This window comes from Numida meleagris, chromosome 1 (assembly GCF_002078875.1).
Source record: "Numida meleagris isolate 19003 breed g44 Domestic line chromosome 1, NumMel1.0, whole genome shotgun sequence".
NCBI classification, from domain to species: domain Eukaryota; kingdom Metazoa; phylum Chordata; class Aves; order Galliformes; family Numididae; genus Numida; species Numida meleagris.
In genome coordinates this window covers 171915608-171925443 of record NC_034409.1, presented here as the reverse complement: position 1 = coordinate 171925443, position 9836 = coordinate 171915608, and the positions used below count along the sequence as shown (strand labels likewise).

General features: G+C 41.3%; 1 protein-coding gene and 1 long non-coding RNA gene across 3 annotated transcripts in view; one reads left to right on the top strand and one right to left on the bottom strand.

Annotated features, from left to right (window-relative positions):
- Positions 1 to 8262, top strand: part of LOC110388603 — a 17074-nt gene extending 8812 nt beyond the window's left edge. The window contains exons 4-5 of one of the 2 annotated variants that reach the window (XR_002432926.1): positions 1182 to 2353; positions 6378 to 8262. This is a non-coding gene — a long non-coding RNA (uncharacterized LOC110388603). Of the gene's footprint in view, positions 1 to 1181; positions 3489 to 6377 lie in introns of those variants that run through there. The other variant, XR_002432925.1, reaches the window with a different exon arrangement.
- Positions 1 to 9836, bottom strand: part of STARD13 (StAR related lipid transfer domain containing 13) — a 253667-nt gene that overhangs the window by 150934 nt on the left and 92897 nt on the right. The gene's annotated exons all lie outside the window — the stretch shown is intronic.

Here is a 9836-nt window from a genome sequence, read left to right as displayed (position 1 = left end):
TCCTTCCTTCCTTCCTCCCTCCCTCCCTCCCTCCCTCCCTCTTTCCTTCCTTCCTTCTTTCTTTTCAATAGAAAATAACTGCCATTTTCCTGTTTTTACAGTGGAGTGGGATTTTCACATGCCAGCCACTTTTAACTTGGACTTCTCTCTACCTCTCACATCTCAGCTGTAGCTAGCTCCTGCACATTCTTTCCAAATAATACCTCTACCTTCCTTACCTTGCCTCCTTAACTCAGTCTACATTGTCATTCAAGAATGGAGTTAGGAGTTGGGCTCAATGATCCGTATGGGTCCCTTCCAACTCGGGATATTCTATGATACTATGATTCTAATGCTGAACTCGAGGGGAAGGCCCTGTGTGAGAGGCAGGAGTTCTGTAAGTGGCAACAAAAAGGACATGGAGATAACCATGGCATGGATGGCTGTTGTCTAAGTAAAAAGAGCACCTCCAGTGCCCCCTTCTTGCAGAAGAAAAAACTTAAACTGAAATCCTCTCTGACCTGCAGCCACGAAAGTCCTTGCCTATCTCTCAGCAGAGAAGAATGGCCAAAATAAACCAAGTGCCAATAAACTTTTGCTTCCTTTCATAAGATGCTCTGTGGACATCTTTAAAACACAGTATATTGCAGATACAAAAGCCTAGGCTGGGCAAAGCTAGTCACTGTAGAAACAGCCAGTTCTTCAAAGATTAAGCAACTGGGAATGTGGAATATGTTTTATGTGTCTAAATACAGTATTTTTTAAGAGCTTGACTTTTTGAGGTGATCAATGTCCCTGAAAAAGTGCACAGATATGTTGAAACAAGAAATTCCTCAGCACAGAATATTGCCCCCATTCTTTTCATTCTAGCTTCTGGGATCTGATTCTTTTTCCCCACTTCTTAGTTGCTTGACAAAAATACACTATTCTAAACTGCATTTTTCTTTGCTCTCAAAGTGCTCATTTCCTTAATATTGTACTGGGACCTTGTATAAACCAGGGCTTTTAAAAAAAGTTTATTTCAAGTTTCCAGCTGTTATTATCATCACAGTTGAAATAATTGGAACATTTGTGTAAGAAAGCCTTGCAGTAGTCAGTAGCAATTTAGCACATAGCATATCTGGATATTGGTTCAGAGACCTGAGAGCTTGTTCTTTTTTTTTTTTAAAACTCTCCTGGATTACGTGGTCGAACTTGATCAGTTTTGACAACAGGTTCTAACAACAAAGCAGTGGAGCTGTTGCCAAGACCAACTTACTTGTAAGTAAGAACTTTAGCTACGCAACTGCTCTTGTGCACACACACTTTCCCAGACTTTAAGCTACTGACTGATGGGAGGATATTGCCAATAACAATATGTTGTAAGCTGTGCATTTTTACAGAGCTTCCTTTGCTACCTGTTGCACATCTACTATTTAACTTATTTAGCAGATTTTTGAAAATATTTAATGGAATTGAAATGCAGCCATTTCTGGAGTTGAGCAGAGCAGCTGCGTAATGGCAAAGCAATGCCACTAACAGTTTTCGACGGGAAATAAAGAATGTCGTGTCCAGTTGCAGTAGGGGATAGGATTTCAGGTAGGCAAATTCTAATGACCAAAGTCACAATTTGGCTGAGGCCCAAGTTAACCCCTATTAACCCAAACAATTATATGATGTCTCTATTCATTACATTAAGGCCGATTTTAAATTTCTTTTTGCTACCCCAGTAAACAAGGAATGGTCAGCTGGTTGTGGTACTTTCTGGGTCATATGTGAGGTAAAGTCTGGTTGCGGCTGAGCATCCTTTCCCACAGCCCCATGGGGAAGGTTTCCCTGGCACACCAGAGCCCAGCTAAGCCCTCTCCATCACCCAGCTCTGGCCTTACACTGGTCTGTGTTCCAGCAGCTCAGTAGTACCCTGTTTCCTGCTGGTGTTAAGGAACTTAAGCTCAGGAAGAATGCTTGTTTCATGACATTTAACAAATCTGGGTAATCCCACTGAGAAGCAGGATGTTCATGCTGTGAAGAAGGGGCTGGCCTAGGTGGATCTACAACTCTTTCCATCTAAAAATGTCTCTGTTTCTGTGAGAACATTTTGGTAGTGTCAGGCAGCACCTGTATTCCATTAACTCCAAAAGCATTTCATTGTTTACAGTAACCAGGAAATGTCGACGTCTGTGTTAGATTAGCAAATCAGCAGTAACAACTGCAGTTTCAGATTTTAGAGCTGAACAGAGAGCAGTTTACTGTGAGTTGCTGAGGGCTTTACTTTTTTTGGTTGAAACATGAACAGGCCCATAGTACTGCCCTCAACACTGCTCAAGACAGCAGGGGGGAAGAAAGTTATCAAAGGACGACCCAGTTTGGTTCAGTAATGGCTTCATATCAATGGGTAGGTAAAACATAAGTAGCTGTGAACTGGAAGTCTAAAAATGATTTGTGACACCAAATTTGTAGCTTCTTCACCTTCATTTTGCTTATACTGTTCTTACCTTTTGCATGTAGTTGAGCGGGTTCACAAAATGGCCTAATTTCAATCAATATACAGTATCTTGGAAACAAAGCTATATTATATCTTTATATGGACAGTACTACATACATATGAGCAGCAGATTTTAAGAGCACCGACGTGCTGCTGTGTAATCATAATCTCTATGAAAGAATGCCACTGTGAAAATGAAATAGTCCCCACCACTTAAGGAACAAATTATTGTGATCTTCCAGACAGAGTTCAACTTCTTCATGTAAGAGGCAAAAAAAATCTATGCTATTTACCTGTTTGCTTTTAACAGTATTTTAACATGATATGAAATTATCCTTACATGAACAGAAACATCAAACATCATGGGAGAAAGCTAGAAAATATTAAGATATTCTTCTTTTCTCTCTCGAGATGGAAAGTTGTTCTTTGTAATGCAGCTTAATTCCCAAGAAAGGCAACAGCAGGGACTGCTCTGTCACTGCCCAGTGTGCCAAAGGCAGAGCTAGAGGAAGTGTTCCCGTCACCTGCCGCATTGTACAGCAATGGGACTGGACTGACGATAAGAGTCGTCAGCTTTTCCCAATTTCTATTCTGAAATGTTGCTAAATGGTTTTGCAGGGATCTAAAGGTGTTCATCGCTGTCAGTAAAGTCATAAAGAATACAATTTCGTCTGGAAAACATTATCCTCCTTTAGGATTTACGCAGATTTGGATTATTCTTCTCCCTCCTGTCCCATAGCTCATCTTTTATAGCTGGGCAGGATAAATGCAAAGTGGGTTGTATATGCTACTAGAAAGTCACAGTAGCACCTTACCCTACTTTGTACAGAGAGTAATTACCTTTTAGTGCACAGCTGATGAAATTCAAGGTTTTCTCTAACATCAACAGGGACAGGCTCCCTTCCTACAAAGACTGTCCTAATCATAGAATCATAGAATGATAGAATCATAGAATGGTTTAGGCTAGAAGGGACCTTGAAGATCACCTAGTTCCAACCCCCTGCTACAGGCAGGGACATCTCCCTCTAGACCAGGTTGCTCAAAGCCCCATCCAGCCTGGCCTTGAATGCTTCCAGGGAGGCAGCATCCACAACCTTGCTGGGCAACCTGTTCCAGTGTCTCACCACCCTCACAGTAAAGAATTTCTTCCTGATATCTAGTCTAAATCTACCTTCTTCCGGTTTAGAGCCATTTCCCATCATCCTGTCTCTACATGCCCTCTGAAAAGTCCCACCCCAGCTTTCCTGTAGGCTCCCTTCAGGTCTTGGAAGGCTGCTATAAGGTCTTCCTGGAGCCTTCTCTTGTCCAGGCTGAAGAGCCCCAGCTCTCTCAGCCTGTCCCTATAAGGGAGGTGCTCCAGCCCTCTGATCATCTTCATGGCCCTCCTCTGGACTCGCTCCAGCAGCTCCATGTCCTTCTTGTGTTGGGGGCCCCAGAACTGGACGCAGTACTCCAGGTGGGGTCTCGTGAGAGCAGAGTAGAGGGGCACAATCATTCATCAAAAAAAATCCCACAGAATTTAGACTAAGCACTAGTAACAACTTTACATTAATGGTGAAATTGTTGACTTGCTGAGATAATTTTCAAAATTCCTGGATGCTTTACTGAAAGATTTCTTCCAGTGTGTCCACTTTCCTTTCCCTGTTCGTTTCCATTGTGCTCCTCAAGAATATATGAGCATAACCCCCTTCATATTCTGGCTGATCTGATGGTCCTCATCACTGGGAAAACAGGTTCCAGCAACTTAGGGTGCTACTTGTTCTGTTTCTTATGTTCATTGGATATCTCCATAACTTAAAAATGAAATTTATTACTGCAATATGATTTCTTATTAGTTCTTTAAGTAAAATGATTTTTCATTTTCTCTGCACATCATTCTTTATGGCCTTCTCTTTTGCAATGCTGACAGTGCTGAAATGATTGTGATATAGTTCCCTGATTCTGTGATTACAGTACAATCAACAATTTTCTGTATGGTTCACATAAATTGGCATTTTATTTGCTTTTGTGACGAGTGCTGCAAATTGAACAGCTGTTTTCACTGGGCCGTTTTAATTAAGCTGTCCATGGTGTTGCTTAGGTGTTTTTCTGAACTGGGAATACTTCATCAAGAATGTGATATCAGTGAATGCTTCAATCATTCCCAGCATTACCTCACACTTAGGTAAATTGAAATCCCGTTTGCTTTGAAGCTGTCAAATCACCTTGCTTTGGTGATCTGAATTTGATTCTCAGTACCCAAGGAACTGGGAGTTTTGCCATCTGATCACTCACTTGTCAAGATACAGAAGCTTTAAATAGTACTTTTCCTAGGAAAGGTCTTTTAGGCGACCTGTTATTAGCCTCTCTTCATTCTAAAGATGAAAAATTTTAATGTGAGTGTTTATGATCTTTCATAAAGTTTTTGTTCAAGGATGAATATTTTCTTCACACACTTTGATTTCTCAGGTGGTTTCCTATCTGTTTTGAAGATATCTGTAATACTAGCTTGGAAAGCCCAGATAAGTTTTATCTTTTCCTGTTTTCCCATGAAAAAGCTGCTTCTCTTTTCTTTTACAGAGTCACAGTGGATCCTACGTCTGTATTCTGACTGGATGTATTATAGCTTCCTTTGTTGTGTTTTGGTTGCTTTTATTTTTTCAGAAATGTATGTGATAATTAATATGGGCAGCTGTAATTGTTTTTGTTGCCTACAATGTCTTCTTTTCCTTTTTAAATATGGGTATCATATTTATCACAACTGAGCTGATGAGTGTATCACTTTTATATCAACTTATCAACTTTTATATCAACTTATATCGACAGTACAAGGAGGACTCCAGAATATGCTTGTGTTTGGGAATTTAGTCTGGAAATACCCTGCCCAGGCATGAAAAAGCCATGATTTAAAATCACCCATATTCATATCTGATGTAATGATAGATCTTAATAGGTTAATTGACCAGCAAGAGGAAAAACAAAAAAATGTTTTGATAGCAAGGTTAGGGAGATGAGTGTTATGTGTGGGTTTAGAGCTTGCATAGTCCATTGCCCATTTCACTGAGAACCAAAGAGGACTTGGGAGCTCTGGAGAACACAGAGGTTTGGGGTGGAGCCAACAGGAGGGGCAGAGAGAAGGAAGGAAGACTACTATACAATAAGGCATGATGAGCAGGAAAGTAAGCAGACTGGGAAGCATCAGTGCATTTAAGAGGAAACAGAGTAGTCAATGGAAATGGTGAGAGAGAAGAAACTAAAACTGGACTTTGCAAAGAAGGATATGAAGAGAATGAGCTTAGATAAAAGAGCCCAGAGGACTCTATGAAACAAATGTGGTAGGTAGGAAATATGCATGGTGTAGAGAAGCCTGCAGAGCAATGAACAAAGTGCTCTGATTATAGTGCTGTGTGTTTGTGCTGCTAGTCCAGGCTAACTGAATTAACTGAGTTAAACTATTTTAAAATGCTCATTTTTACATTTCATTCTTTCTAACCATCTGCTAATCAGAAAATCTAAGAAAATGTCAAAAGTAATAGATATAAGACTCATACACCTTAATTTTAGGAATCCGTTGTTGAAAGAGAACTAAGGGAGGTGGGGAGATGGAGGGAGATAGCTGTCCTATAACATTCGACCCAAAAACAGCTGCCTGGAAGAGCTGCTGGAGGAGATCTGTGGAGGAGGACTTGCTCCAGCTGGAAAAGATTTCACACTCTGAGAGTGCCTCTCTCCTATCCCACTGATAGAAAAGGTACTCAGGGGGCCACTTTCAGTGGGATTTCAGTACTTAGCCATTGTAGGCTCATTTAAAAATCTCAGCTTGAGTATGAAAATCTCAGTTTCACTCTGTATTTTTGAAAGTCTCTAACAGATTTCAAAGTCATTGCGATTCTCAATAGAATTTGTGTTCTGCAATCTTGTGACTTATTTTTCCTTTTGTTCTTTTTTAACACAGGCACGTTTTGATGTGGAAACACTGGAACTGTTTTGCTGTAAAATAACATCTTTTCTCTTGTAGCACCAGCTGTAAAACATGAACACCTTGTTGAATCACACTCCAGAAATCTGAAATGGGAGCCCTGCCAAAGCTCTGGGCTTCCTTTTTGCTTTGACTGTGGCACAGCTCTTGATTCTGTTCGTATCATGTTCTTACCACTTACGCTTTTCAGACACCTCAGCCAAGCTCCTTCCCAGTGCAACTCTCTGAACTCAATGAGGCTGCAGTAGAAGAGCAGTTGTCTCAGTATGTCTGTAAATTAACCAGCCATTTAAGTTGGAGAGTGTCATTGATAAGCACTAACAGCACAGGAGTGGCAAAAGGAAGATATCTTCCAGTTAGTTTTGGACAGCTGACATGAACTCGGCTGTCAGATAAGTCTTACAGACTGTGGGAAATGCTGACTGAGAACAGTCACACTTGCTGCCTGTAACCATAGGAGAAAAACAGACCAAGAATTCAGAGGAAATCTCGACATTATCTGCTCCCTCTGCGCCTACCAGTCCGGCAATCCAAACCACAGCTGAGTATCTACTGCCTCTGCCCATGGCCCAAACAAATGTGTTTTCTTGGCAAAGTTTTTCCTCACTTTTAGGGGCAAGAGAGGAGGCAAAGAGAAGAAAAGAGCCTCAAGTGTGTGTGGGGGAGTGCTTTCTGCCAAAAAAACAGGAGCTGCTTTTCTGTATCATTTAAAGGACAATCCTGAAACACTAAGGCTGTAGACAGAGGTGACTGCACTCCAAAGGACAGTTTTCCAAAGGACATCTCTACACAACAGATCTCCAGTGCTTCATCACCTTGGTCTCTGCTGACACTATCAGTGATGGTTTGCCGCAGGCCTCGGTAAAAGGAGCATACAACCCAGGGGAACAAAGCCATCCAAAAGGAATACTCAGTGCCCATCCAATTTGAATCATCTAGGAATAATGTGTAGCCGTTGCACACCAGCACTTGAAGAGAAACAGTATTTCCTCCCCAGTGCTCATAATCATAAGTGATCATAAGACACAAAGTCTATCAATACCTAAGGAAGCACAATATATATTGCACTTACATCACTGTTCCACATACACACCCTAGCAAGGCAGACAACAAAAAGACCATGCGAACAAAAGCAGCAAATGAAAAGGTGCACTTTAAAATAAGCTACTGAGTATTTTGAGTTCTGCAGTACATCAGCCAGCCATTGAGTGTATTGCATCCATTCTGCCTTATAAGTAGGTGAACATACACAAGAGGAGAAATTTGAGTTTAACTGTGGAAATTCACTTTACATTTTTGCTAAGAGTCCAGAGTGACTCTTATTGTCAGAGATTTTGACAAACATGCATTGGTGAGCAGACAAGAAGGAAAGAGGACAAAAAGCATGGCAAACTTTATGCACAATATGTTTACAAAACAAAAAATGCCAACATTGGCACTCCACTAGCAATGTCAAACTGTGCCATGCATCTGCTTTACCCATGAAAAGACACTGGTAATCAAAACTAGCAGCAAAGAATCCCTAGCAGGATGGGAACCACAACCTGGACACCACTTGGCCCATGAACCAAAGTACAAGAAAAAAAGCTCTTGACAAATGATTTGAATGTTGACTTCAATGTAAATGTTTAAACCTTTGCCTTTTTAGATGAAGAAAATTATCAGTAATGTAAAGCTGTGATGTTTTTGAAGGATGCCAACATGCCTCAGATCAACTTAATTAGCAGTCTGAGTAAGCTGTAGTTTTAAGACTTAGCTAAAAGAAACAATACATATTTCATGAAACATAATGTTCCTCAGCTTCCCATTTTCTCAGATTAGTGGAATTATATGAGGCAGAAATGCTGTATCATGTATCCTTTTACATCTTTACAGATATATTTTATTTTCTACACGTCTGGAAATGTACCTTTAAGAGACTAATCCTACCCTCTCCAAGTTGCCAGTTACTGCAATCAGCGCAGAATCAGGTTCTTCAAATTCAGAATCCTTAAAACGCTATAGGAAAACCCTGCAAGGTTCTATGCTAGAACTGACTTACAAAATTAAGGCAATTTAAAAAGAAATTTGTAATTATCAATTGGAATTGGAAGGTACCCCTGCCTATGGCAGGCAGCTGGAGCTAGATGATCTTTAAGGTCCTTTCCAACACAAACCATTCTATGATTACATGGTTTTGGACTCAAAAACAAACAAACAAAAAAAACCAATAATTTAAGTGAGACATACAGATGGCCATTTTTCTGTCTTTTAAAAGCAAGAGTTTCTCACTAGCAAGTGTTATCTTAGTGATAATTCTATGCCACATGTGATCATATATTACAGGAAGGACTGAATTTAAAGAAAGGAGAAATCCTTACGGCCCCTAGAAGCTGTTACCTTCTTAGTAGTAAGTTACTACTAAGCAATAGATTGCTCTGAAAGTAATAGAATCATAGAATCATAGAATTAGCTAGGTTGGAAAAGACCTACAAGATCATCCAGTCCAACCATCCACCTACCACCAATTACCCCACTAAACCATGTCTCTCAATGCTATATCTAAACGTTTCTTGAACACCTCCAAGGACGGTGGCTCCACCACCTCCCTGGGCAGCCCGTTCCAGCACCTGACCACTCTTTCAGAAAAGCAGTATTTCCTAATGTCCGGCCTAAATCTCCCCTGGCGCAACTTGAGGCCATTCCCCCTCATCCTGTCACCAGTTACAAGATAAAAGAGGCCGACCCCCAGCTTACTACGATAAGGTCTCCCCTGAGCCTCCTCTTCTCCAGACTGAACGATCCCAGCTCCCTCAGCCGCTCCTCATAAGGCCTGTGCTCCAGATCCCTCACCAGCTTCGTCGCCCTCCTCTGAACACGCTCCAGGGCCTCAATGTCTTTCTTGCAGTGAGGAGCCCAAAACTGGACACAGTACTCGAGGTGGGGCCTCACTAGTGCTGAGTACAGAGGGAATGTCTCCTACTTATTGCCATGGAAACAACAACAGATACAAAGAGCATAATAACACTGTTTGATAGAGCAAATTCTCAGCTACAAAACACTATTTTTCAACATAGTCACCACCACTGGCTATGTGTTTTTCCAGCAATGAACAAGAGCCTGCATGCTGCACTTGTTAAAATCTGCACCAGGGGAGATGACCACTGTTGCGGTCACCTCTGCTGAAATGCACCACCCACCACTTCACTGTGCTCACATCCACTGTTCGGACTCCATAAACATTCAGCAAGTGTCAATGAATGTCAGTGGGTGCCGTTTTTTCCACACAGAGGAACTCAATGACACACCTTCGCTTCATATGCACTTCCATGTCAGATGCCATTCTATCAGACTGCCCCCCTACTGCCATCTGTCACACAGCAACAAAATGTAATGGAATATTGATGATAAGGTGTAGGAAAACACTTGGACACAGGGTCACCCCGACAGTCAGCA